The 26,162-nt window shown below is 37.3% G+C and overlaps 16 non-coding genes across 16 annotated transcripts; 8 read left to right on the top strand and 8 right to left on the bottom strand.

Moving 5' to 3' along the window:
* The first annotated feature begins 1,474 nt into the window (after nucleotides 1-1,474).
* On the top strand, nucleotides 1,475-1,546 carry TRNAQ-CUG (transfer RNA glutamine (anticodon CUG)). Its single transcript has one exon. It is a non-coding gene; the product is annotated as a tRNA-Gln (tRNA).
* Nucleotides 1,547-2,370: 824 nt separating this feature from the next.
* Nucleotides 2,371-2,442, bottom strand: TRNAQ-UUG (transfer RNA glutamine (anticodon UUG)). Its single transcript has one exon. It is a non-coding gene; the product is annotated as a tRNA-Gln (tRNA).
* Nucleotides 2,443-3,990: 1,548 nt separating this feature from the next.
* Nucleotides 3,991-4,062, top strand: TRNAQ-CUG (transfer RNA glutamine (anticodon CUG)). The gene has a single exon. It is a non-coding gene; the product is annotated as a tRNA-Gln (tRNA).
* Nucleotides 4,063-4,887: 825 nt separating this feature from the next.
* Nucleotides 4,888-4,959, bottom strand: TRNAQ-UUG (transfer RNA glutamine (anticodon UUG)). The gene has a single exon. It is a non-coding gene; the product is annotated as a tRNA-Gln (tRNA).
* Nucleotides 4,960-6,505: 1,546 nt separating this feature from the next.
* Nucleotides 6,506-6,577, top strand: TRNAQ-CUG (transfer RNA glutamine (anticodon CUG)). Its single transcript has one exon. It is a non-coding gene; the product is annotated as a tRNA-Gln (tRNA).
* Nucleotides 6,578-7,402: 825 nt separating this feature from the next.
* TRNAQ-UUG (transfer RNA glutamine (anticodon UUG)) lies at nucleotides 7,403-7,474 on the bottom strand. Its single transcript has one exon. It is a non-coding gene; the product is annotated as a tRNA-Gln (tRNA).
* Nucleotides 7,475-9,022: 1,548 nt separating this feature from the next.
* TRNAQ-CUG (transfer RNA glutamine (anticodon CUG)) lies at nucleotides 9,023-9,094 on the top strand. The gene has a single exon. It is a non-coding gene; the product is annotated as a tRNA-Gln (tRNA).
* Nucleotides 9,095-9,919: 825 nt separating this feature from the next.
* On the bottom strand, nucleotides 9,920-9,991 carry TRNAQ-UUG (transfer RNA glutamine (anticodon UUG)). Its single transcript has one exon. It is a non-coding gene; the product is annotated as a tRNA-Gln (tRNA).
* Nucleotides 9,992-11,537: 1,546 nt separating this feature from the next.
* Nucleotides 11,538-11,609, top strand: TRNAQ-CUG (transfer RNA glutamine (anticodon CUG)). Its single transcript has one exon. It is a non-coding gene; the product is annotated as a tRNA-Gln (tRNA).
* Nucleotides 11,610-12,434: 825 nt separating this feature from the next.
* On the bottom strand, nucleotides 12,435-12,506 carry TRNAQ-UUG (transfer RNA glutamine (anticodon UUG)). The gene has a single exon. It is a non-coding gene; the product is annotated as a tRNA-Gln (tRNA).
* Nucleotides 12,507-14,054: 1,548 nt separating this feature from the next.
* Nucleotides 14,055-14,126, top strand: TRNAQ-CUG (transfer RNA glutamine (anticodon CUG)). The gene has a single exon. It is a non-coding gene; the product is annotated as a tRNA-Gln (tRNA).
* An 825-nt stretch (nucleotides 14,127-14,951) lies between these two features.
* Nucleotides 14,952-15,023, bottom strand: TRNAQ-UUG (transfer RNA glutamine (anticodon UUG)). The gene has a single exon. It is a non-coding gene; the product is annotated as a tRNA-Gln (tRNA).
* Nucleotides 15,024-16,571: 1,548 nt separating this feature from the next.
* On the top strand, nucleotides 16,572-16,643 carry TRNAQ-CUG (transfer RNA glutamine (anticodon CUG)). Its single transcript has one exon. It is a non-coding gene; the product is annotated as a tRNA-Gln (tRNA).
* An 825-nt stretch (nucleotides 16,644-17,468) lies between these two features.
* On the bottom strand, nucleotides 17,469-17,540 carry TRNAQ-UUG (transfer RNA glutamine (anticodon UUG)). Its single transcript has one exon. It is a non-coding gene; the product is annotated as a tRNA-Gln (tRNA).
* Nucleotides 17,541-19,086: 1,546 nt separating this feature from the next.
* TRNAQ-CUG (transfer RNA glutamine (anticodon CUG)) lies at nucleotides 19,087-19,158 on the top strand. Its single transcript has one exon. It is a non-coding gene; the product is annotated as a tRNA-Gln (tRNA).
* Nucleotides 19,159-19,983: 825 nt separating this feature from the next.
* Nucleotides 19,984-20,055, bottom strand: TRNAQ-UUG (transfer RNA glutamine (anticodon UUG)). Its single transcript has one exon. It is a non-coding gene; the product is annotated as a tRNA-Gln (tRNA).
* Nucleotides 20,056-26,162: the final 6,107 nt, after the last annotated feature.

The raw sequence follows: 26,162 nt of genomic DNA, 5'->3' as shown, positions 1-26,162 counted from the left end.
ACAAACAGAATTATATAACTTTTCTATTCTGTTCAACTTTTGCCTATTGAACTATGTTAGGGAAGGATGTTGCACAAAGGACTCAAGTAACGCTATGACTCTGTTGAACAGTACTTTTTATGTGAGATAAGATTTTGCAATAAAAGATAAGATTCCCCCGTGAATGCAATCTCTTCTGCCAAAATGGAAAGCTCAACCTGGTACAGGTGGGTTGATGGTGTTATGCTTGTCAATCTGGACTCTGAAAACAGGGATCTAAGTACAAAGCTCAGTGGGACTTATCTAAACTTTACGATTTTTTTTCCATTCAGTTCTTAGAAGTATTAATTGGAAAAACATCTCATTTACTTATAAACTTGTACGTATCAACTTATATGTATGTATCTCCCTATATATCGCTATATGTCTATGTATATTTATCGGAAAATATAAATATATACATTATAAAAATACATATAATCAATAGAGGTGAAAATAATGAACAGTTGTTGCCTCTCCGCATTTGAAACATGAGCTTCTTCTCCTTCCTCTTCTATATGTCCTGAAATTGAGATAGTCACTTTTTAATCAATTTTGATCTAACAACATAGTTGATTTGTACAAAGCATATCATACGATCTGTGAATAATTCTAAAAAAGAAAATTAGATCAGTACCTTTGAGGCCTCCAAGCAAAAGCTTATATTTCATGATTGCAGATCGACTGTTGAAAATCAGCATGAGAAATGTTTTATTTCACAATTTCCATACTAATATACAAAAAACATTTGTACTATCTGAATGATACCGTCATTGTGGTTCTCTAGGTTTGATTTAAGAACACATCTCTTTCAAAATGTGCTATGTTCGCCTTATCAATAGTGTGGAAATCTTCAAAAAGGAATGCTGGGAATCAGCCCTCTGAAATGCATTTGAGAAAAACAGGATAGGATTTTGTAATGTCGCACTATTTTGTGTAGGAATGTGATGTTATGTGTATTATAAAGTTCGTATTTCTGTAACTTGTTCAAGCTGTTGGACATTTTGAAAGGATTCAACATTTTTCTCTTTCAACCTACTGGTGTTGGATTGGAACTATCAATAACAAAAGATGACAGAAATGTAAAAGGTCGAGATTAGTAAAATCGTACCTCAAAGAATTGGACTGGTACCTTTGCATGCAAAGTCCAAAGTGCCAACTGTTGCTCTTTGGAGCCACCCATGTGAGAGACAGAAATGGATGTAGTAGTTTGGAAATGTAGAATGTTTTAATATTCTTCAGTCAAATATGATCATTATTTTGTAAATTGCATTTCCTGATAAACGTTTGCACATTTAACACTGTTATGGAGAATGCAGCTGAAAAGAATCAAATCACATTATAGCTCTTTACACTATGAGCATTCAACTGAGATATCTTTTCATCAATGTAAGAAAAGCCCCTGCACTGATGCGCTCTCTTTTGTCTCAATGGAAAAATCCCTCATGTATGGCAGGGTTCCATGGTGTAATGGTTAGCACTCTGGACTCTGAATCCAGCGATCCGAGTTCAAATCTCGGTGGGACCTGCTTGAATTATGAGATTTAATATTTCACTAATTTCTTAGAATTTGGACTTGGAAAAACATAACGTCAAAGTTTTATACTGAAACTTATCAACGTATAAGTATGTATCTATGTACACATGGCTATATCCATCTAGATAGTGATAATACAATATAAAGAAATGAATTATTCATAAACATAAGTACTGAAGCTGAAAACTAAAAACTGTTCTTTCCCATCCACAATTTAAGCAAGAGGTTCTTTTCCTTTCTCATCTTTATGATCAGTAATAAGATAGTTAATTTTGCTGATTTCTTATCTGACAACATTCTTGACTTACACAGTGCATTTAATTGTGAATTTCTTTGAAAGAGGAATTCAGATTAATACATTTGACATGTCTTTCGAAAGATTCTACTTTGTGGTTATGGATCTACTTTAGAAAAACAGAGTGTAAATATCTGTGTGTCTTAATTTCAAGATTGTTATTTAAAAGTTCATCTCTTCTGTCCCCAAAATACACAATTTGATTCCTCAAGTTTTCTTTTAATGAAGGCTTTCCAATTAAAAAAGTTCCGTGTTCCCCTTATCAATAACAGTAAGATTTAAACAAGTAATATCTTGGATCAGCCTCTTGTGATGAGTTGAGAAAACAGTCAGCTCACAAAATATCTCATTATTTTGAGCCATTTTATTTCCATGTTTTCTAAAAGTTCTATCATTTGCTCACATCAAATAGACTTTAAAAATACAATCAATAAATCAATGTTTCACTCTTACCCGTGTTAGATTTATGATATTTATGAATACACTTGACAGAAAAAGATTTGGTCATAAGTCATGAAAGTGGTCCCACCGAGATTTGAACTCGGATCCTTGGATTCAAAGTCCAAAGTGCTAACCATTACACCATGGAACCTCCCATGTGACAGGGAAGCAAATTGCTGCAGCAATGTGGACATTTCACATTTTTTATTTTCTACAGTCAAAGACAAACAGAATTATATAACTTTTCTATTCTGTTCAACTTTTGCCTATTGAACTATGTTAGGGAAGGATGTTGCACAAAGGACTCAAGTAACGCTATGACTCTGTTGAACAGTACTTTTTATGTGAGATAAGATTTTGCAATAAAAGATAAGATTCCCCCGTGAATGCAATCTCTTCTGCCAAAATGGAAAGCTCAACCTGGTACAGGTGGGTTGATGGTGTTATGCTTGTCAATCTGGACTCTGAAAACAGGGATCTAAGTACAAAGCTCAGTGGGACTTATCTAAACTTTACGATTTTTTTTCCATTCAGTTCTTAGAAGTATTAATTGGAAAAACATCTCATTTACTTATAAACTTGTACGTATCAACTTATATGTATGTATCTCCCTATATATCGCTATATGTCTATGTATATTTATCGGAAAATATAAATATATACATTATAAAAATACATATAATTAATAGAGGTGAAAATAATGAACAGTTGTTGCCTCTCCGCATTTGAAACATGAGCTTCTTCTCCTTCCTCTTCTATATGTCCTGAAATTGAGATAGTCACTTTTTAATCAATTTTGATCTAACAACATAGTTGATTTGTACAAAGCATATCATACGATCTGTGAATAATTCTAAAAAAGAAAATTAGATCAGTACCTTTGAGGCCTCCAAGCAAAAGCTTATATTTCATGATTGCAGATCGACTGTTGAAAATCAGCATGAGAAATGTTTTATTTCACAATTTCCATACTAATATACAAAAAACATTTGTACTATCTGAATGATACCGTCATTGTGGTTCTCTAGGTTTGATTTAAGAACACATCTCTTTCAAAATGTGCTATGTTCGCCTTATCAATAGTGTGGAAATCTTCAAAAAGGAATGCTGGGAATCAGCCCTCTGATATGCATTTGAGAAAAACAGGATAGGATTTTGTAATGTCGCACTATTTTGTGTAGGAATGTGATGTTATGTGTATTATAAAGTTCGTATTTCTGTAACTTGTTCAAGCTGTTGGACATTTTGAAAGGAGTCAACATTTGTCTCTTTCAACCTACTGGTGTTGGATTGGAGCTATCAATAACAAAAGATGACAGAAATATAAAAGGTCGAGATTAGTAAAATAGTACCTCAAAGAATTGGACTGGTACCTTTGCATGCAAAGTCCAAAGTGCCAAGCGTTGCTCTTTGGAGCCACCCATGTGAGAGACAGAGAAATGGATGTAGTAGTTTGGAAATGTAGAATGTTTTAATATTCTTCAGTCAAATATGATCATTATTTTGTAAATTGCATTTCCTGATAAACGTTTGCACATTTAACACTGTTATGGAGAATGCAGCTGAAAAGAATCAAATCACATTATAGCTCTTTACACTATGAGCATTCAACTGAGATATCTTTTCATCAATGTAAGAAAAGCCCCCGCACTGATGCGCTCTCTTTTGTCTCAATGGAAAAATCCCTCATGTATGGCAGGGTTCCATGGTGTAATGGTTAGCACTCTGGACTCTGACTCCAGCGATCCGAGTTCAAATCTCGGTGGGACCTGCTTGAATTATGAGATTTAATATTTCACTAATTTCTTAGAATTTGGACTTGGAAAAACATAACGTCAAAGTTTTATACTGAAACTTATCAACGTATAAGTATGTATCTATGTACACATGGCTATATCCATCTAGATAGTGATAATACAATATAAAGAAATGAATTATTCATAAACATAAGTACTGAAGCTGAAAACTAAAAACTGTTCTTTCCCATCCACAATTTAAGCAAGAGGTTCTTTTCCTTTCTCATCTTTATGATCAGTAATAAGATAGTTCATTTTGCTGATTTCTTATCTGACAACATTCTTGACTTACACAGTGCATTTAATTGTGAATTTCTTTGAAAGAGGAATTCAGATTAATACATTTGACATGTCTTTCGAAAGATTCTACTTTGTGGTTATGGATCTACTTTAGAAAAACAGAGTGTAAATATCTGTGTGTCTTAATTTCAAGATTGTTATTTAAAAGTTCATCTCTTCTGTCCCCAAAATACACAATTTGATTCCTCAAGTTTTCTTTTAATGAAGGCATTCCAATTAAAAAAGTTCAGTGTTCCCCTTATCAATAACAGTAAGATTTAAACAAGTAATATCTTGGATCAGCCTCTTGTGATGAGTTGAGAAAACAGAGTCAGCTCACAAAATATCTCATTATTTTGAGCCATTTTATTTCCATGTTTTCTAAAAGTTCTATCATTTGCTCACATCAAATAGACTTTAAAAATACAATCAATAAATCAATGTTTCACTCTACCCGTGTTAGATTTATGATATTTATGAATACACTTGACAGAAAAAGATTTGGTCATAAGTCATGAAAGTGGTCCCACCGAGATTTGAACTCGGATCCTTGGATTCAAAGTCCAAAGTGCTAACCATTACACCATGGAACCTCCCATGTGACAAGGGAGCAAATTGCTGCAGCAATGTGGACATTTCACATTTTTTATTTTCTACAGTCAAAGACAAACAGAATTATATAACTTTTCTAATCTGTTCAACTTTTGCCTATTGAACTATGTTAGGGAAGGATGTTGCACAAAGGACTCAAGTAACGCTATGACTCTGTTGAACAGTACTTTTTATGTGAGATAAGATTTTGCAATAAAAGATAAGATTCCCCCGTGAATGCAATCTCTTCTGCCAAAATGGAAAGCTCAACCTGGTACAGGTGGGTTGATGGTGTTATGCTTGTCAATCTGGACTCTGAAAACAGGGATCTAAGTACAAAGCTCAGTGGGACTTATCTAAACTTTACGATTTTTTTTCCATTCATTTCTTAGAAGTATTAATTGGAAAAACATCTCATTTACTTATAAACTTGTACGTATCAACTTATATGTATGTATCTCCCTATATATCGCTATATGTCTATGTATATTTATCGGAAAATATAAATATATACATTATAAAAATACATATAATTAATAGAGGTGAAAATAATGAACAGTTGTTGCCTCTCCGCATTTGAAACATGAGCTTCTTCTCCTTCCTCTTCTATATGTCCTGAAATTGAGATAGTCACTTTTTAATCAATTTTGATCTAACAACATAGTTGATTTGTACAAAGCATATCATACGATCTGTGAATAATTCTAAAAAAGAAAATTAGATCAGTACCTTTGAGGCCTCCAAGCAAAAGCTTATATTTCATGATTGCAGATCGACTGTTGAAAATCAGCATGAGAAATGTTTTATTTCACAATTTCCATACTAATATACAAAAAACATTTGTACTATCTGAATGATACCGTCATTGTGGTTCTCTAGGTTTGATTTAAGAACACATCTCTTTCAAAATGTGCTATGTTCGCCTTATCAATAGTGTGGAAATCTTCAAAAAGGAATGCTGGGAATCAGCCCTCTGAAATGCATTTGAGAAAAACAGGATAGGATTTTGTAATGTCGCACTATTTTGTGTAGGAATGTGATGTTATGTGTATTATAAAGTTCGTATTTCTGTAACTTGTTCAAGCTGTTGGACATTTTGAAAGGATTCAACATTTTTCTCTTTCAACCTACTGGTGTTGGATTGGAACTATCAATAACAAAAGATGACAGAAATGTAAAAGGTCGAGATTAGTAAAATCGTACCTCAAAGAATTGGACTGGTACCTTTGCATGCAAAGTCCAAAGTGCCAACTGTTGCTCTTTGGAGCCACCCATGTGAGAGACAGAAATGGATGTAGTAGTTTGGAAATGTAGAATGTTTTAATATTCTTCAGTCAAATATGATCATTATTTTGTAAATTGCATTTCCTGATAAACGTTTGCACATTTAACACTGTTATGGAGAATGCAGCTGAAAAGAATCAAATCACATTATAGCTCTTTACACTATGAGCATTCAACTGAGATATCTTTTCATCAATGTAAGAAAAGCCCCCGCACTGATGCGCTCTCTTTTGTCTCAATGGAAAAATCCCTCATGTATGGCAGGGTTCCATGGTGTAATGGTTAGCACTCTGGACTCTGAATCCAGCGATCCGAGTTCAAATCTCGGTGGGACCTGCTTGAATTATGAGATTTAATATTTCACTAATTTCTTAGAATTTGGACTTGGAAAAACATAACGTCAAAGTTTTATACTGAAACTTATCAACGTATAAGTATGTATCTATGTACACATGGCTATATCCATCTAGATAGTGATAATACAATATAAAGAAAAGAATTATTCATAAACATAAGTACTGAAGCTGAAAACTAAAAACTGTTCTTTCCCATCCACAATTTAAGCAAGAGGTTCTTTTCCTTTCTCATCTTTATGATCAGTAATAAGATAGTTCATTTTGCTGATTTCTTATCTGACAACATTCTTGACTTACACAGTGCATTTAATTGTGAATTTCTTTGAAAGAGGAATTCAGATTAATACATTTGACATGTCTTTCGAAAGATTCTACTTTGTGGTTATGGATCTACTTTAGAAAAACAGAGTGTAAATATCTGTGTGTCTTAATTTCAAGATTGTTATTTAAAAGTTCATCTCTTCTGTCCCCAAAATACACAATTTGATTCCTCAAGTTTTCTTTTAATGAAGGCTTTCCAATTAAAAAAGTTCTGTGTTCCCCTTATCAATAACAGTAAGATTTAAACAAATAATATCTTGGATCAGCCTCTTGTGATGAGTTGAGAAAACAGAGTCAGCTCACAAAATATCTCATTATTTTGAGCCATTTTATTTCCATGTTTTCTAAAAGTTCTATCATTTGCTCACATCAAATAGACTTTAAAAATACAATCAATAAATCAATGTTTCACTCTACCCGTGTTAGATTTATGATATTTATGAATACACTTGACAGAAAAAGATTTGGTCATAAGTCATGAAAGTGGTCCCACCGAGATTTGAACTCGGATCCTTGGATTCAAAGTCCAAAGTGCTAACCATTACACCATGGAACCTCCCATGTGACAGGGGAGCAAATTGCTGCAGCAATGTGGACATTTCACATTTTTTATTTTCTACAGTCAAAGACAAACAGAATTATATAACTTTTCTATTCTGTTCAACTTTTGCCTATTGAACTATGTTAGGGAAGGATGTTGCACAAAGGACTCAAGTAACGCTATGACTCTGTTGAACAGTACTTTTTATGTGAGATAAGATTTTGCAATAAAAGATAAGATTCCCCCGTGAATGCAATCTCTTCTGCCAAAATGGAAAGCTCAACCTGGTACAGGTGGGTTGATGGTGTTATGCTTGTCAATCTGGACTCTGAAAACAGGGATCTAAGTACAAAGCTCAGTGGGACTTATCTAAACTTTACGATTTTTTTTCCATTCAGTTCTTAGAAGTATTAATTGGAAAAACATCTCATTTACTTATAAACTTGTACGTATCAACTTATATGTATGTATCTCCCTATATATCGCTATATGTCTATGTATATTTATCGGAAAATATAAATATATACATTATAAAAATACATATAATTAATAGAGGTGAAAATAATGAACAGTTGTTGCCTCTCCGCATTTGAAACATGAGCTTCTTCTCCTTCCTCTTCTATATGTCCTGAAATTGAGATAGTCACTTTTTAATCAATTTTGATCTAACAACATAGTTGATTTGTACAAAGCATATCATACGATCTGTGAATAATTCTAAAAAAGAAAATTAGATCAGTACCTTTGAGGCCTCCAAGCAAAAGCTTATATTTCATGATTGCAGATCGACTGTTGAAAATCAGCATGAGAAATGTTTTATTTCACAATTTCCATACTAATATACAAAAAACATTTGTACTATCTGAATGATACCGTCATTGTGGTTCTCTAGGTTTGATTTAAGAACACATCTCTTTCAAAATGTGCTATGTTCGCCTTATCAATAGTGTGGAAATCTTCAAAAAGGAATGCTGGGAATCAGCCCTCTGATATGCATTTGAGAAAAACAGGATAGGATTTTGTAATGTCGCACTATTTTGTGTAGGAATGTGATGTTATGTGTATTATAAAGTTCGTATTTCTGTAACTTGTTCAAGCTGTTGGACATTTTGAAAGGAGTCAACATTTGTCTCTTTCAACCTACTGGTGTTGGATTGGAGCTATCAATAACAAAAGATGACAGAAATATAAAAGGTCGAGATTAGTAAAATAGTACCTCAAAGAATTGGACTGGTACCTTTGCATGCAAAGTCCAAAGTGCCAAGCGTTGCTCTTTGGAGCCACCCATGTGAGAGACAGAGAAATGGATGTAGTAGTTTGGAAATGTAGAATGTTTTAATATTCTTCAGTCAAATATGATCATTATTTTGTAAATTGCATTTCCTGATAAACGTTTGCACATTTAACACTGTTATGGAGAATGCAGCTGAAAAGAATCAAATCACATTATAGCTCTTTACACTATGAGCATTCAACTGAGATATCTTTTCATCAATGTAAGAAAAGCCCCCGCACTGATGCGCTCTCTTTTGTCTCAATGGAAAAATCCCTCATGTATGGCAGGGTTCCATGGTGTAATGGTTAGCACTCTGGACTCTGACTCCAGCGATCCGAGTTCAAATCTCGGTGGGACCTGCTTGAATTATGAGATTTAATATTTCACTAATTTCTTAGAATTTGGACTTGGAAAAACATAACGTCAAAGTTTTATACTGAAACTTATCAACGTATAAGTATGTATCTATGTACACATGGCTATATCCATCTAGATAGTGATAATACAATATAAAGAAATGAATTATTCATAAACATAAGTACTGAAGCTGAAAACTAAAAACTGTTCTTTCCCATCCACAATTTAAGCAAGAGGTTCTTTTCCTTTCTCATCTTTATGATCAGTAATAAGATAGTTCATTTTGCTGATTTCTTATCTGACAACATTCTTGACTTACACAGTGCATTTAATTGTGAATTTCTTTGAAAGAGGAATTCAGATTAATACATTTGACATGTCTTTCGAAAGATTCTACTTTGTGGTTATGGATCTACTTTAGAAAAACAGAGTGTAAATATCTGTGTGTCTTAATTTCAAGATTGTTATTTAAAAGTTCATCTCTTCTGTCCCCAAAATACACAATTTGATTCCTCAAGTTTTCTTTTAATGAAGGCATTCCAATTAAAAAAGTTCAGTGTTCCCCTTATCAATAACAGTAAGATTTAAACAAGTAATATCTTGGATCAGCCTCTTGTGATGAGTTGAGAAAACAGAGTCAGCTCACAAAATATCTCATTATTTTGAGCCATTTTATTTCCATGTTTTCTAAAAGTTCTATCATTTGCTCACATCAAATAGACTTTAAAAATACAATCAATAAATCAATGTTTCACTCTACCCGTGTTAGATTTATGATATTTATGAATACACTTGACAGAAAAAGATTTGGTCATAAGTCATGAAAGTGGTCCCACCGAGATTTGAACTCGGATCCTTGGATTCAAAGTCCAAAGTGCTAACCATTACACCATGGAACCTCCCATGTGACAGGGGAGCAAATTGCTGCAGCAATGTGGACATTTCACATTTTTTATTTTCTACAGTCAAAGACAAACAGAATTATATAACTTTTCTAATCTGTTCAACTTTTGCCTATTGAACTATGTTAGGGAAGGATGTTGCACAAAGGACTCAAGTAACGCTATGACTCTGTTGAACAGTACTTTTTATGTGAGATAAGATTTTGCAATAAAAGATAAGATTCCCCCGTGAATGCAATCTCTTCTGCCAAAATGGAAAGCTCAACCTGGTACAGGTGGGTTGATGGTGTTATGCTTGTCAATCTGGACTCTGAAAACAGGGATCTAAGTACAAAGCTCAGTGGGACTTATCTAAACTTTACGATTTTTTTTCCATTCATTTCTTAGAAGTATTAATTGGAAAAACATCTCATTTACTTATAAACTTGTACGTATCAACTTATATGTATGTATCTCCCTATATATCGCTATATGTCTATGTATATTTATCGGAAAATATAAATATATACATTATAAAAATACATATAATTAATAGAGGTGAAAATAATGAACAGTTGTTGCCTCTCCGCATTTGAAACATGAGCTTCTTCTCCTTCCTCTTCTATATGTCCTGAAATTGAGATAGTCACTTTTTAATCAATTTTGATCTAACAACATAGTTGATTTGTACAAAGCATATCATACGATCTGTGAATAATTCTAAAAAAGAAAATTAGATCAGTACCTTTGAGGCCTCCAAGCAAAAGCTTATATTTCATGATTGCAGATCGACTGTTGAAAATCAGCATGAGAAATGTTTTATTTCACAATTTCCATACTAATATACAAAAAACATTTGTACTATCTGAATGATACCGTCATTGTGGTTCTCTAGGTTTGATTTAAGAACACATCTCTTTCAAAATGTGCTATGTTCGCTTTATCAATAGTGTGGAAATCTTCAAAAAGGAATGCTGGGAATCAGCCCTCTGAAATGCATTTGAGAAAAACAGGATAGGATTTTGTAATGTCGCACTATTTTGTGTAGGAATGTGATGTTATGTGTATTATAAAGTTCGTATTTCTGTAACTTGTTCAAGCTGTTGGACATTTTGAAAGGATTCAACATTTTTCTCTTTCAACCTACTGGTGTTGGATTGGAACTATCAATAACAAAAGATGACAGAAATGTAAAAGGTCGAGATTAGTAAAATCGTACCTCAAAGAATTGGACTGGTACCTTTGCATGCAAAGTCCAAAGTGCCAACTGTTGCTCTTTGGAGCCACCCATGTGAGAGACAGAAATGGATGTAGTAGTTTGGAAATGTAGAATGTTTTAATATTCTTCAGTCAAATATGATCATTATTTTGTAAATTGCATTTCCTGATAAACGTTTGCACATTTAACACTGTTATGGAGAATGCAGCTGAAAAGAATCAAATCACATTATAGCTCTTTACACTATGAGCATTCAACTGAGATATCTTTTCATCAATGTAAGAAAAGCCCCCGCACTGATGCGCTCTCTTTTGTCTCAATGGAAAAATCCCTCATGTATGGCAGGGTTCCATGGTGTAATGGTTAGCACTCTGGACTCTGAATCCAGCGATCCGAGTTCAAATCTTGGTGGGACCTGCTTGAATTATGAGATTTAATATTTCACTAATTTCTTAGAATTTGGACTTGGAAAAACATAACGTCAAAGTTTTATACTGAAACTTATCAACGTATAAGTATGTATCTATGTACACATGGCTATATCCATCTAGATAGTGATAATACAATATAAAGAAAAGAATTATTCATAAACATAAGTACTGAAGCTGAAAACTAAAAACTGTTCTTTCCCATCCACAATTTAAGCAAGAGGTTCTTTTCCTTTCTCATCTTTATGATCAGTAATAAGATAGTTCATTTTGCTGATTTCTTATCTGACAACATTCTTGACTTACACAGTGCATTTAATTGTGAATTTCTTTGAAAGAGGAATTCAGATTAATACATTTGACATGTCTTTCGAAAGATTCTACTTTGTGGTTATGGATCTACTTTAGAAAAACAGAGTGTAAATATCTGTGTGTCTTAATTTCAAGATTGTTATTTAAAAGTTCATCTCTTCTGTCCCCAAAATACACAATTTGATTCCTCAAGTTTTCTTTTAATGAAGGCTTTCCAATTAAAAAAGTTCTGTGTTCCCCTTATCAATAACAGTAAGATTTAAACAAATAATATCTTGGATCAGCCTCTTGTGATGAGTTGAGAAAACAGAGTCAGCTCACAAAATATCTCATTATTTTGAGCCATTTTATTTCCATGTTTTCTAAAAGTTCTATCATTTGCTCACATCAAATAGACTTTAAAAATACAATCAATAAATCAATGTTTCACTCTACCCGTGTTAGATTTATGATATTTATGAATACACTTGACAGAAAAAGATTTGGTCATAAGTCATGAAAGTGGTCCCACCGAGATTTGAACTCGGATCCTTGGATTCAAAGTCCAAAGTGCTAACCATTACACCATGGAACCTCCCATGTGACAGGGAAGCAAATTGCTGCAGCAATGTGGACATTTCACATTTTTTATTTTCTACAGTCAAAGACAAACAGAATTATATAACTTTTCTATTCTGTTCAACTTTTGCCTATTGAACTATGTTAGGGAAGGATGTTGCACAAAGGACTCAAGTAACGCTATGACTCTGTTGAACAGTACTTTTTATGTGAGATAAGATTTTGCAATAAAAGATAAGATTCCCCCGTGAATGCAATCTCTTCTGCCAAAATGGAAAGCTCAACCTGGTACAGGTGGGTTGATGGTGTTATGCTTGTCAATCTGGACTCTGAAAACAGGGATCTAAGTACAAAGCTCAGTGGGACTTATCTAAACTTTACGATTTTTTTTCCATTCAGTTCTTAGAAGTATTAATTGGAAAAACATCTCATTTACTTATAAACTTGTACGTATCAACTTATATGTATGTATCTCCCTATATATCGCTATATGTCTATGTATATTTATCGGAAAATATAAATATATACATTATAAAAATACATATAATTAATAGAGGTGAAAATAATGAACAGTTGTTGCCTCTCCGCATTTGAAACATGAGCTTCTTCTCCTTCCTCTTCTATATGTCCTGAAATTGAGATAGTCACTTTTTAATCAATTTTGATCTAACAACATAGTTGATTTGTACAAAGCATATCATACGATCTGTGAATAATTCTAAAAAAGAAAATTAGATCAGTACCTTTGAGGCCTCCAAGCAAAAGCTTATATTTCATGATTGCAGATCGACTGTTGAAAATCAGCATGAGAAATGTTTTATTTCACAATTTCCATACTAATATACAAAAAACATTTGTACTATCTGAATGATACCGTCATTGTGGTTCTCTAGGTTTGATTTAAGAACACATCTCTTTCAAAATGTGCTATGTTCGCCTTATCAATAGTGTGGAAATCTTCAAAAAGGAATGCTGGGAATCAGCCCTCTGATATGCATTTGAGAAAAACAGGATAGGATTTTGTAATGTCGCACTATTTTGTGTAGGAATGTGATGTTATGTGTATTATAAAGTTCGTATTTCTGTAACTTGTTCAAGCTGTTGGACATTTTGAAAGGAGTCAACATTTGTCTCTTTCAACCTACTGGTGTTGGATTGGAGCTATCAATAACAAAAGATGACAGAAATATAAAAGGTCGAGATTAGTAAAATAGTACCTCAAAGAATTGGACTGGTACCTTTGCATGCAAAGTCCAAAGTGCCAAGCGTTGCTCTTTGGAGCCACCCATGTGAGAGACAGAGAAATGGATGTAGTAGTTTGGAAATGTAGAATGTTTTAATATTCTTCAGTCAAATATGATCATTATTTTGTAAATTGCATTTCCTGATAAACGTTTGCACATTTAACACTGTTATGGAGAATGCAGCTGAAAAGAATCAAATCACATTATAGCTCTTTACACTATGAGCATTCAACTGAGATATCTTTTCATCAATGTAAGAAAAGCCCCCGCACTGATGCGCTCTCTTTTGTCTCAATGGAAAAATCCCTCATGTATGGCAGGGTTCCATGGTGTAATGGTTAGCACTCTGGACTCTGACTCCAGCGATCCGAGTTCAAATCTCGGTGGGACCTGCTTGAATTATGAGATTTAATATTTCACTAATTTCTTAGAATTTGGACTTGGAAAAACATAACGTCAAAGTTTTATACTGAAACTTATCAACGTATAAGTATGTATCTATGTACACATGGCTATATCCATCTAGATAGTGATAATACAATATAAAGAAATGAATTATTCATAAACATAAGTACTGAAGCTGAAAACTAAAAACTGTTCTTTCCCATCCACAATTTAAGCAAGAGGTTCTTTTCCTTTCTCATCTTTATGATCAGTAATAAGATAGTTCATTTTGCTGATTTCTTATCTGACAACATTCTTGACTTACACAGTGCATTTAATTGTGAATTTCTTTGAAAGAGGAATTCAGATTAATACATTTGACATGTCTTTCGAAAGATTCTACTTTGTGGTTATGGATCTACTTTAGAAAAACAGAGTGTAAATATCTGTGTGTCTTAATTTCAAGATTGTTATTTAAAAGTTCATCTCTTCTGTCCCCAAAATACACAATTTGATTCCTCAAGTTTTCTTTTAATGAAGGCATTCCAATTAAAAAAGTTCAGTGTTCCCCTTATCAATAACAGTAAGATTTAAACAAGTAATATCTTGGATCAGCCTCTTGTGATGAGTTGAGAAAACAGAGTCAGCTCACAAAATATCTCATTATTTTGAGCCATTTTATTTCCATGTTTTCTAAAAGTTCTATCATTTGCTCACATCAAATAGACTTTAAAAATACAATCAATAAATCAATGTTTCACTCTACCCGTGTTAGATTTATGATATTTATGAATACACTTGACAGAAAAAGATTTGGTCATAAGTCATGAAAGTGGTCCCACCGAGATTTGAACTCGGATCCTTGGATTCAAAGTCCAAAGTGCTAACCATTACACCATGGAACCTCCCATGTGACAGGGGAGCAAATTGCTGCAGCAATGTGGACATTTCACATTTTTTATTTTCTACAGTCAAAGACAAACAGAATTATATAACTTTTCTAATCTGTTCAACTTTTGCCTATTGAACTATGTTAGGGAAGGATGTTGCACAAAGGACTCAAGTAACGCTATGACTCTGTTGAACAGTACTTTTTATGTGAGATAAGATTTTGCAATAAAAGATAAGATTCCCCCGTGAATGCAATCTCTTCTGCCAAAATGGAAAGCTCAACCTGGTACAGGTGGGTTGATGGTGTTATGCTTGTCAATCTGGACTCTGAAAACAGGGATCTAAGTACAAAGCTCAGTGGGACTTATCTAAACTTTACGATTTTTTTTCCATTCAGTTCTTAGAAGTATTAATTGGAAAAACATCTCATTTACTTATAAACTTGTACGTATCAACTTATATGTATGTATCTCCCTATATATCGCTATATGTCTATGTATATTTATCGGAAAATATAAATATATACATTATAAAAATACATATAATTAATAGAGGTGAAAATAATGAACAGTTGTTGCCTCTCCGCATTTGAAACATGAGCTTCTTCTCCTTCCTCTTCTATATGTCCTGAAATTGAGATAGTCACTTTTTAATCAATTTTGATCTAACAACATAGTTGATTTGTACAAAGCATATCATACGATCTGTGAATAATTCTAAAAAAGAAAATTAGATCAGTACCTTTGAGGCCTCCAAGCAAAAGCTTATATTTCATGATTGCAGATCGACTGTTGAAAATCAGCATGAGAAATGTTTTATTTCACAATTTCCATACTAATATACAAAAAACATTTGTACTATCTGAATGATACCGTCATTGTGGTTCTCTAGGTTTGATTTAAGAACACATCTCTTTCAAAATGTGCTATGTTCGCCTTATCAATAGTGTGGAAATCTTCAAAAAGGAATGCTGGGAATCAGCCCTCTGATATGCATTTGAGAAAAACAGGATAGGATTTTGTAATGTCGCACTATTTTGTGTAGGAATGTGATGTTATGTGTATTATAAAGTTCGTATTTCTGTAACTTGTTCAAGCTGTTGGACATTTTGAAAGGAGTCAACATTTGTCTCTTTCAACCTACTGGTGTTGGATTGGAGCTATCAATAACAAAAGATGACAGAAATATAAAAGGTCGAGATTAGTAAAATAGTACCTCAAAGAATTGGACTGGTACCTTTGCATGCAAAGTCCAAAGTGCCAAGCGTTGCTCTTTGGAGCCACCCATGTGAGAGACAGAGAAATGGATGTAGTAGTTTGGAAATGTAGAATGTTTTAATATTCTTCAGTCAAATATGATCATTATTTTGTAAATTGCATTTCCTGATAAACGTTTGCACATTTAACACTGTTATGGAGAATGCAGCTGAAAAGAATCAAATCACATTATAGCTCTTTACACTATGAGCATTCAACTGAGATATCTTTTCATCAATGTAAGAAAAGCCCCCGCACTGATGCGCTCTCTTTTGTCTCAATGGAAAAATCCCTCATGTATGGCAGGGTTCCATGGTGTAATGGTTAGCACTCTGGACTCTGACTCCAGCGATCCGAGTTCAAATCTCGGTGGGACCTGCTTGAATTATGAGATTTAATATTTCACTAATTTCTTAGAATTTGGACTTGGAAAAACATAACGTCAAAGTTTTATACTGAAACTTATCAACGTATAAGTATGTATCTATGTACACATGGCTATATCCATCTAGATAGTGATAATACAATATAAAGAAATGAATTATTCATAAACATAAGTACTGAAGCTGAAAACTAAAAACTGTTCTTTCCCATCCACAATTTAAGCAAGAGGTTCTTTTCCTTTCTCATCTTTATGATCAGTAATAAGATAGTTCATTTTGCTGATTTCTTATCTGACAACATTCTTGACTTACACAGTGCATTTAATTGTGAATTTCTTTGAAAGAGGAATTCAGATTAATACATTTGACATGTCTTTCGAAAGATTCTACTTTGTGGTTATGGATCTACTTTAGAAAAACAGAGTGTAAATATCTGTGTGTCTTAATTTCAAGATTGTTATTTAAAAGTTCATCTCTTCTGTCCCCAAAATACACAATTTGATTCCTCAAGTTTTCTTTTAATGAAGGCATTCCAATTAAAAAAGTTCAGTGTTCCCCTTATCAATAACAGTAAGATTTAAACAAGTAATATCTTGGATCAGCCTCTTGTGATGAGTTGAGAAAACAGAGTCAGCTCACAAAATATCTCATTATTTTGAGCCATTTTATTTCCATGTTTTCTAAAAGTTCTATCATTTGCTCACATCAAATAGACTTTAAAAATACAATCAATAAATCAATGTTTCACTCTACCCGTGTTAGATTTATGATATTTATGAATACACTTGACAGAAAAAGATTTGGTCATAAGTCATGAAAGTGGTCCCACCGAGATTTGAACTCGGATCCTTGGATTCAAAGTCCAAAGTGCTAACCATTACACCATGGAACCTCCCATGTGACAGGGGAGCAAATTGCTGCAGCAATGTGGACATTTCACATTTTTTATTTTCTACAGTCAAAGACAAACAGAATTATATAACTTTTCTAATCTGTTCAACTTTTGCCTATTGAACTATGTTAGGGAAGGATGTTGCACAAAGGACTCAAGTAACGCTATGACTCTGTTGAACAGTACTTTTTATGTGAGATAAGATTTTGCAATAAAAGATAAGATTCCCCCGTGAATGCAATCTCTTCTGCCAAAATGGAAAGCTCAACCTGGTACAGGTGGGTTGATGGTGTTATGCTTGTCAATCTGGACTCTGAAAACAGGGATCTAAGTACAAAGCTCAGTGGGACTTATCTAAACTTTACGATTTTTTTTCCATTCATTTCTTAGAAGTATTAATTGGAAAAACATCTCATTTACTTATAAACTTGTACGTATCAACTTATATGTATGTATCTCCCTATATATCGCTATATGTCTATGTATATTTATCGGAAAATATAAATATATACATTATAAAAATACATATAATTAATAGAGGTGAAAATAATGAACAGTTGTTGCCTCTCCGCATTTGAAACATGAGCTTCTTCTCCTTCCTCTTCTATATGTCCTGAAATTGAGATAGTCACTTTTTAATCAATTTTGATCTAACAACATAGTTGATTTGTACAAAGCATATCATACGATCTGTGAATAATTCTAAAAAAGAAAATTAGATCAGTACCTTTGAGGCCTCCAAGCAAAAGCTTATATTTCATGATTGCAGATCGACTGTTGAAAATCAGCATGAGAAATGTTTTATTTCACAATTTCCATACTAATATACAAAAAACATTTGTACTATCTGAATGATACCGTCATTGTGGTTCTCTAGGTTTGATTTAAGAACACATCTCTTTCAAAATGTGCTATGTTCGCCTTATCAATAGTGTGGAAATCTTCAAAAAGGAATGCTGGGAATCAGCCCTCTGAAATGCATTTGAGAAAAACAGGATAGGATTTTGTAATGTCGCACTATTTTGTGTAGGAATGTGATGTTATGTGTATTATAAAGTTCGTATTTCTGTAACTTGTTCAAGCTGTTGGACATTTTGAAAGGATTCAACATTTTTCTCTTTCAACCTACTGGTGTTGGATTGGAACTATCAATAACAAAAGATGACAGAAATGTAAAAGGTCGAGATTAGTAAAATCGTACCTCAAAGAATTGGACTGGTACCTTTGCATGCAAAGTCCAAAGTGCCAACTGTTGCTCTTTGGAGCCACCCATGTGAGAGACAGAAATGGATGTAGTAGTTTGGAAATGTAGAATGTTTTAATATTCTTCAGTCAAATATGATCATTATTTTGTAAATTGCATTTCCTGATAAACGTTTGCACATTTAACACTGTTATGGAGAATGCAGCTGAAAAGAATCAAATCACATTATAGCTCTTTACACTATGAGCATTCAACTGAGATATCTTTTCATCAATGTAAGAAAAGCCCCCGCACTGATGCGCTCTCTTTTGTCTCAATGGAAAAATCCCTCATGTATGGCAGGGTTCCATGGTGTAATGGTTAGCACTCTGGACTCTGACTCCAGCGATCCGAGTTCAAATCTCGGTGGGACCTGCTTGAATTATGAGATTTAATATTTCACTAATTTCTTAGAATTTGGACTTGGAAAAACATAACGTCAAAGTTTTATACTGAAACTTATCAACGTATAAGTATGTATCTATGTACACATGGCTATATCCATCTAGATAGTGATAATACAATATAAAGAAATGAATTATTCATAAACATAAGTACTGAAGCTGAAAACTAAAAACTGTTCTTTCCCATCCACAATTTAAGCAAGAGGTTCTTTTCCTTTCTCATCTTTATGATCAGTAATAAGATAGTTCATTTTGCTGATTTCTTATCTGACAACATTCTTGACTTACACAGTGCATTTAATTGTGAATTTCTTTGAAAGAGGAATTCAGATTAATACATTTGACATGTCTTTCGAAAGATTCTACTTTGTGGTTATGGATCTACTTTAGAAAAACAGAGTGTAAATATCTGTGTGTCTTAATTTCAAGATTGTTATTTAAAAGTTCATCTCTTCTGTCCCCAAAATACACAATTTGATTCCTCAAGTTTTCTTTTAATGAAGGCATTCCAATTAAAAAAGTTCAGTGTTCCCCTTATCAATAACAGTAAGATTTAAACAAGTAATATCTTGGATCAGCCTCTTGTGATGAGTTGAGAAAACAGAGTCAGCTCACAAAATATCTCATTATTTTGAGCCATTTTATTTCCATGTTTTCTAAAAGTTCTATCATTTGCTCACATCAAATAGACTTTAAAAATACAATCAATAAATCAATGTTTCACTCTACCCGTGTTAGATTTATGATATTTATGAATACACTTGACAGAAAAAGATTTGGTCATAAGTCATGAAAGTGGTCCCACCGAGATTTGAACTCGGATCCTTGGATTCAAAGTCCAAAGTGCTAACCATTACACCATGGAACCTCCCATGTGACAGGGGAGCAAATTGCTGCAGCAATGTGGACATTTCACATTTTTTATTTTCTACAGTCAAAGACAAACAGAATTATATAACTTTTCTAATCTGTTCAACTTTTGCCTATTGAACTATGTTAGGGAAGGATGTTGCACAAAGGACTCAAGTAACGCTATGACTCTGTTGAACAGTACTTTTTATGTGAGATAAGATTTTGCAATAAAAGATAAGATTCCCCCGTGAATGCAATCTCTTCTGCCAAAATGGAAAGCTCAACCTGGTACAGGTGGGTTGATGGTGTTATGCTTGTCAATCTGGACTCTGAAAACAGGGATCTAAGTACAAAGCTCAGTGGGACTTATCTAAACTTTACGATTTTTTTTCCATTCATTTCTTAGAAGTATTAATTGGAAAAACATCTCATTTACTTATAAACTTGTACGTATCAACTTATATGTATGTATCTCCCTATATATCGCTATATGTCTATGTATATTTATCGGAAAATATAAATATATACATTATAAAAATACATATAATTAATAGAGGTGAAAATAATGAACAGTTGTTGCCTCTCCGCATTTGAAACATGAGCTTCTTCTCCTTCCTCTTCTATATGTCCTGAAATTGAGATAGTCACTTTTTAATCAATTTTGATCTAACAACATAGTTGATTTGTACAAAGCATATCATACGATCTGTGAATAATTCTAAAAAAGAAAATTAGATCAGTACCTTTGAGGCCTCCAAGCAAAAGCTTATATTTCATGATTGCAGATCGACTGTTGAAAATCAGCATGAGAAATGTTTTATTTCACAATTTCCATACTAATATACAAAAAACATTTGTACTATCTGAATGATACCGTCATTGTGGTTCTCTAGGTTTGATTTAAGAACACATCTCTTGGAAAGGGGCGACCACTCGGTCCCCCCGAACGTATGGTGGAGTGCCTCGATCCCCCCGGGAAGCCATTTTTGGGCGGGAGGCGTGTCTCGGCTGGTATGCCCGAAGCGGCGTAGCCGGGGCGCGCTTTTTCCCGCCCTAGAGTGGGCTGGCCTAGACACCGACGTAGCCAGCCCCGCCCTAGGGGCGGGCAGGGGCGGGTTCTCGCCCGCCCCGAAGACGGATAAAAAGAGACGCAAGACCAGAAGACGTCCTCTTGTTCTTGTGCTCCGAAGCTGCACCTCCTCGCTACACGTGAGCTCGGGACAGAACGAAGAGCCAATTTTGAGCGTTTTGATCCTTTTTCTTGTCTTCTAGATACTTCCTCGGGGAGATGCCCAAGAAAGGCGCGAAGAGAATGACGACCGACCAGATGGTGCGGGCCCTTTGCAAAGAAGTGTCCGACATAAAGAAACGGTTGGCAGAACGGGACGGGGAGGAGGGTACGGGCCCTGCGCCGGCTGGAGGGAGACCTAAGAGGCCGAGAAGGGTTCCAGCCGGTGGAGACGTCCCGGTTCCCTCTGCCCCGCTCGAGGCGCCGACCCCAGTACCGATCGAGGGGAATCCAATCCCTGTTGTCGTCACCCCGACACCCAAGGGAGACATGCCCCCCGAGCTGGCAGCACAGCTAGCAGCATGGTTGGGGGATAGTAGTGATGGCGCCGCGGCTGCCGAGGCACAGGCGCTGATAAAAGGACTTCGTGAGAAAAGGGAGGCGGCTAAAGACAAGCCGCAAGCGGCAGAAGTCGCGTCCGGTTCAGGTAAGCGGCCATTGCCGATTGCAAGGGACGAGTCAGCACCCTCTCGTAGAGAGAGACTGGGACAACATGTGCCTTTGGCTATAAAGGAAAAGATCTGGTCTGGGGAGTATGTGAATATTTTCTCCTTGCTTGTTGACCATTATGATATGGAGCATGTTAAAAGTCAGAAGGACTTAATGCATCCGAGTGTTTGGCGCGCAAAAATGGCCGCCTTTAAGGTGAATGAGAATATTGGCAACTGGGGCAATGCGTGGGGTATTTTCACATCGATTTTGGGGGGTCGTAGGCCCGAGTTGCTTCCTGAGTTTCCCGTTTATCAATCACGAATTATGGGGTACTCGACATCGTATCAAGGTAACCATTGGTTTTGTTATGACAACCTGTTCAGGAAAGAGAAGGAACATAACAAGAGTTTGACTTGGGATTGTTACGATTCTATAACATGGGATAAAATGAAAGAATCGGGAATGTTAAGAATGCCATTGGTTGGGAGCAATGTTATTGATTACTCCCGCCAAAATGTGGGGACGCCCTTTCGTCCAAGTACGAGCACCGACGACCAGTCAAGGCCCGCAGGCAATACAGGGAGAAAGGGTTTCTGTTTTAATTTTAACAAAGGGAAATGTACCAGGCCTCCGGGATTGTGTAAATTCAAACACGAATGTAGTACGTGTGGGTCGTCCCATCCTGAGTCATCGTGCAGAGCCAGAACGGGTGAGAATGGGGGTAAGGGGGGCGCCAAACAGGTCTAAGCTTGGCCGAGGGGCGCCGTTACCAACCCCGATTGATACCTTGGCAATGATTCCCTGGCTCAGCGAATACCCGGATCGTACTTCTGCCGGGGTGCTGCGGAACGGTTTTTCACATGGTTTCCGCATCCCGGTGGGGGACTTTCAGGGGGTAGGGATGTGCAAAAATCAACTTTCCGTGTTGCAACATACATCTGTAGTGCATGAGAAAATTCAGAAAGAGGTTAGCCGGGGACGGGTTGCCGGCCCGTTTAGTGTACCCCCGGTACCGAATTTTGTTTGTTCTCCGTTAGGGGTGGTCCCCAAGAGGGACCCAGGTGAGTTCCGTTTGATCCATAATCTGTCTGCTCCACATGGTCTTTCGGTGAACAACGCAATTGATCCGGAAGTTTGTTCGGTGCGATACGCATCGTTTGATGAGGCAGTAGCCATCTTGAATCGCCTGGGGCCCGGGACGTTGATGGCGAAATCTGATATCGAGTCAGCGTTCCGGTTGCTCCCGGTACACCCAGACGATCAGCGTCTTTTGGGATTCGGGTTCCAGGGGTCATTTTACATGGATAGGTGTATGCCAATGGGTTGCTCTATATCATGTGCTTATTTTGAGCAATTCAGTACTTTCCTGCAATGGGTGTTTACTAAGAAAACGGGTTTTCGAAATGTAATGCACTACCTTGACGACTTTTTGTTCCTGGGCTCCGCCGGAAGTCCCGAATGTGCCCAGGCCTTAGATGAATTCTGTGTGTTGATGGGTCATTTTGGTGTGCCATTGGCAACGGGTAAGACTATGGGTCCCACGACTTGCCTCGAGTTTTTGGGGATCGAGTTGGACTCAAGGGAGGGGTGTTTCCGTTTACCAGCTAGCAAAGTGTTGAAATTCAGGACAGCCCTCCAAGTATGTTTAAATGCACCTAAGGTTACACTGCACCAGTTGCAACAATTAGTGGGAAAGTTGAACTTTGCCTTGAGGGTGATCCCAATGGCTCGCCCGTTTTCCCGCTCGATTGCCCAATCAATGGTTGGCTTAAGAGAAGGGCATCATCGCACGAGATTATCGGCCGAAGTCCGCCAGGACATGCGGATTTGGTTAGCATTTTTGGCGGACTTCAATGGCCGAGTCGTCTGGAACAAGCCAGCCGTGTCCTCCGAAGAGCTTGGGCTATGGACAGATTCAGCAGGAAGTATAGGTTTTGGCGCCATCTTCGGCACAAAATGGTCTGCACAAAAGTGGCCCCTATGGTGGCACGAGAAGGGGCTGACGGGTAATATAGCTTTCCTTGAACTATTTCCCATTCTGGTGGCCCTGAGTACATGGCCAGACGGGTTCAGAGATCATTCTGTCGTGTTCTGGTCCGACAATATGACCGTGGTAGAATGCATCAATAGTCAGGCAGCCCGTTGTAAATTGATTTTGAGGCTGCTCAAAGAAATTGTCTTACTGTGTATGCAACTGAACGTGATATTCAGAGCAAAACATGTCCCAGGGGTGATGAATCAGGCTGCTGATGCACTGTCTCGTTTTCACATGCAGGCTTTCTCGGGTTTCCTTCCTTCAGCGGACCCAGAGCCGGCACCCTTCCCCGAAGCTCTCTGGTCTCTCGGTGCCCCGAACTTCGTCACCTCGTGGGAGAGAGTCTAGCACCCAGGACAAGGAAGGCATATGAAGGGGCGTTTCAGGCCTATTTAGCCTTTTTGGGGGAAGAGAGAGGGGGACTGTGGGGGCAGGAAGAGTGCGTAGTACTTTTTCTGATGTCTTTACGTAGGGCTGGGAAATCGGTGGCTACGGCCCAAAGGCATCGTGCCGCCATTTCCTTTGTTGCCAAGGCCCATGGCATCCAGGACCCGACAGCGTCTTTTACGGTACAAAAAGCGCTGCGTGGGTGGCAACGCCTAGAGGGTCGCAGAGTAGACGTAAGACGACCGATAGGTCTGGATAGGTTGGCCCAGTTACTGGCCTCACTCCCTAACACGTGCTCGTCCCCTTTCGAGACCTGTTTGTTCCGGACTGCATTTACGCTGGCATTTCACGGGGCTATGAGAGTTAGTGAGCTGGTTGCAAGGAACAAACAGGATGTGTCGGGGGGCTTGTGCAGGGAACATGTCCGGATCAGGGGCGATGCGATGATTGTCTCCTTTCTCAGGTCCAAGTCCGACCAAGACGGGAGGGGGGACTGCACGATCATTCGCCGGACCCCCGGATCCTCCATGTGTCCGGTACAGTGCTTAGAAGACTACCTAGCACGAAGGGTGGCATCATGGGGGGGGACATTGTTGAGGCATGCAGACGCCACCCCACTGACGAGGTTTCAGTTTCAGCGGGTGCTTGCAATGGCCATTGCCGCAACGGGCTTGGACCCGGGCGAATTTGGGACCCATTCCTTTCGGATAGGGGCTGCCACTGAAGCTACAGCCAGGGGTCTTAATGTAGAACAAGTAAAACGTGTGGGGCGTTGGTCCTCCAATTGTTATAAGAGGTACGTGCGATTGCACATGTTGTGACGCTGTAATCATGTACTCACGCCTCTTGTCTTTGTTTGTTTTCAGTTGCGCAAGCCTACGAGGCAGGGCGGACTGTGCAGTCGACCCAACACCAGGCCAGCGGTTGCACATCACCGTCTGTAAGGAAGGAGGTGTGGGTCGTGGGCCACTCATACGTGAGACGGGCCGCGGACGTATTCAAAGCAGGTGACATGGTTCACGTACCTGGGGAATACGGGTACAGAGTGTCCTTCTACGGAAGGGGCGGTCTCTGTATTGACCAGTTTCAGGCATTTTTTGAGGGTTTGTTAGAGCGGATGAGGTCACCGCCGTCCATAGTCATAGTGCATTTAGGGGGTAATGATTTGGTCACTACCGGTAGACGACTTCTCCTGGAGACTATGCTTTCCACGGTAAGTTGGTTAGCAAGGAGAGTTCCGGGGTGCATAATTGCGTGGTCTCATATGATCCCACGAGAAGTATGGCGGGGGGCTATCTCGATCCCTGCTTTAAATCATTCTGTTAGAAAACTGAATAACAAAGTGAGTAGGTTGTTCCGTTCCAAGACATTGCATTCGATCTCGCATAGTTGTATTAATGATGACAGTATGTATCTGGGGGATGGTGTGCATTTGTCGAGGGTGGGGAATGAGTTACTCATAGGAGACTTCTTAGCCTGGTTAAAATCATTAAGACATGACCTTTAGGTAGGAGTTTTGTGGGGGGTCCGGATAGCCGGTCAACTATCCGGACCTGTGGCGGTAAGGTCATGATCGGTGAGCACTAATTGGTAGATCCCTATGAGTGGGCGTCACCCAACACGGATGGGAGCGCTCGGGAGAGGTGGCCATTGGCCCCTCAGTGGGGAGGCGGTCCCGTCTAAGGGCGGGTCGCCGGAAGTAAAGGAAAGGCGGTCAAGGCCCCTTCCGTTGGAGGAGGGGTTACAGCCCCCTCCTGGGGAATTTCCCGGGGCCAGGGTCATCTGCGACGGCAGATGCGGTAAGTTGTGTGGGATGGGGGGAGGTCCACGATACCTTCTAGATACCACACACAAGTCTTCGAACGACCTTTAAATGGCGTCGAGTCTTAAGTGCCCCCGTCAAGTCAAGGGAAATTGTTAGTAGTTGCACTTGAGGTAAGCCTCTGTGCTGTCGCCCCTCACAAGTGGGAGGGGTAAGTCT

Source organism: Lissotriton vulgaris, chromosome 4_1 (genome assembly GCF_964263255.1).
Source record: "Lissotriton vulgaris chromosome 4_1, aLisVul1.2, whole genome shotgun sequence".
In the NCBI taxonomy this organism is placed as follows: domain Eukaryota; kingdom Metazoa; phylum Chordata; class Amphibia; order Caudata; family Salamandridae; genus Lissotriton; species Lissotriton vulgaris.
This window is presented reverse-complemented; position numbering and strand designations above follow the sequence as displayed.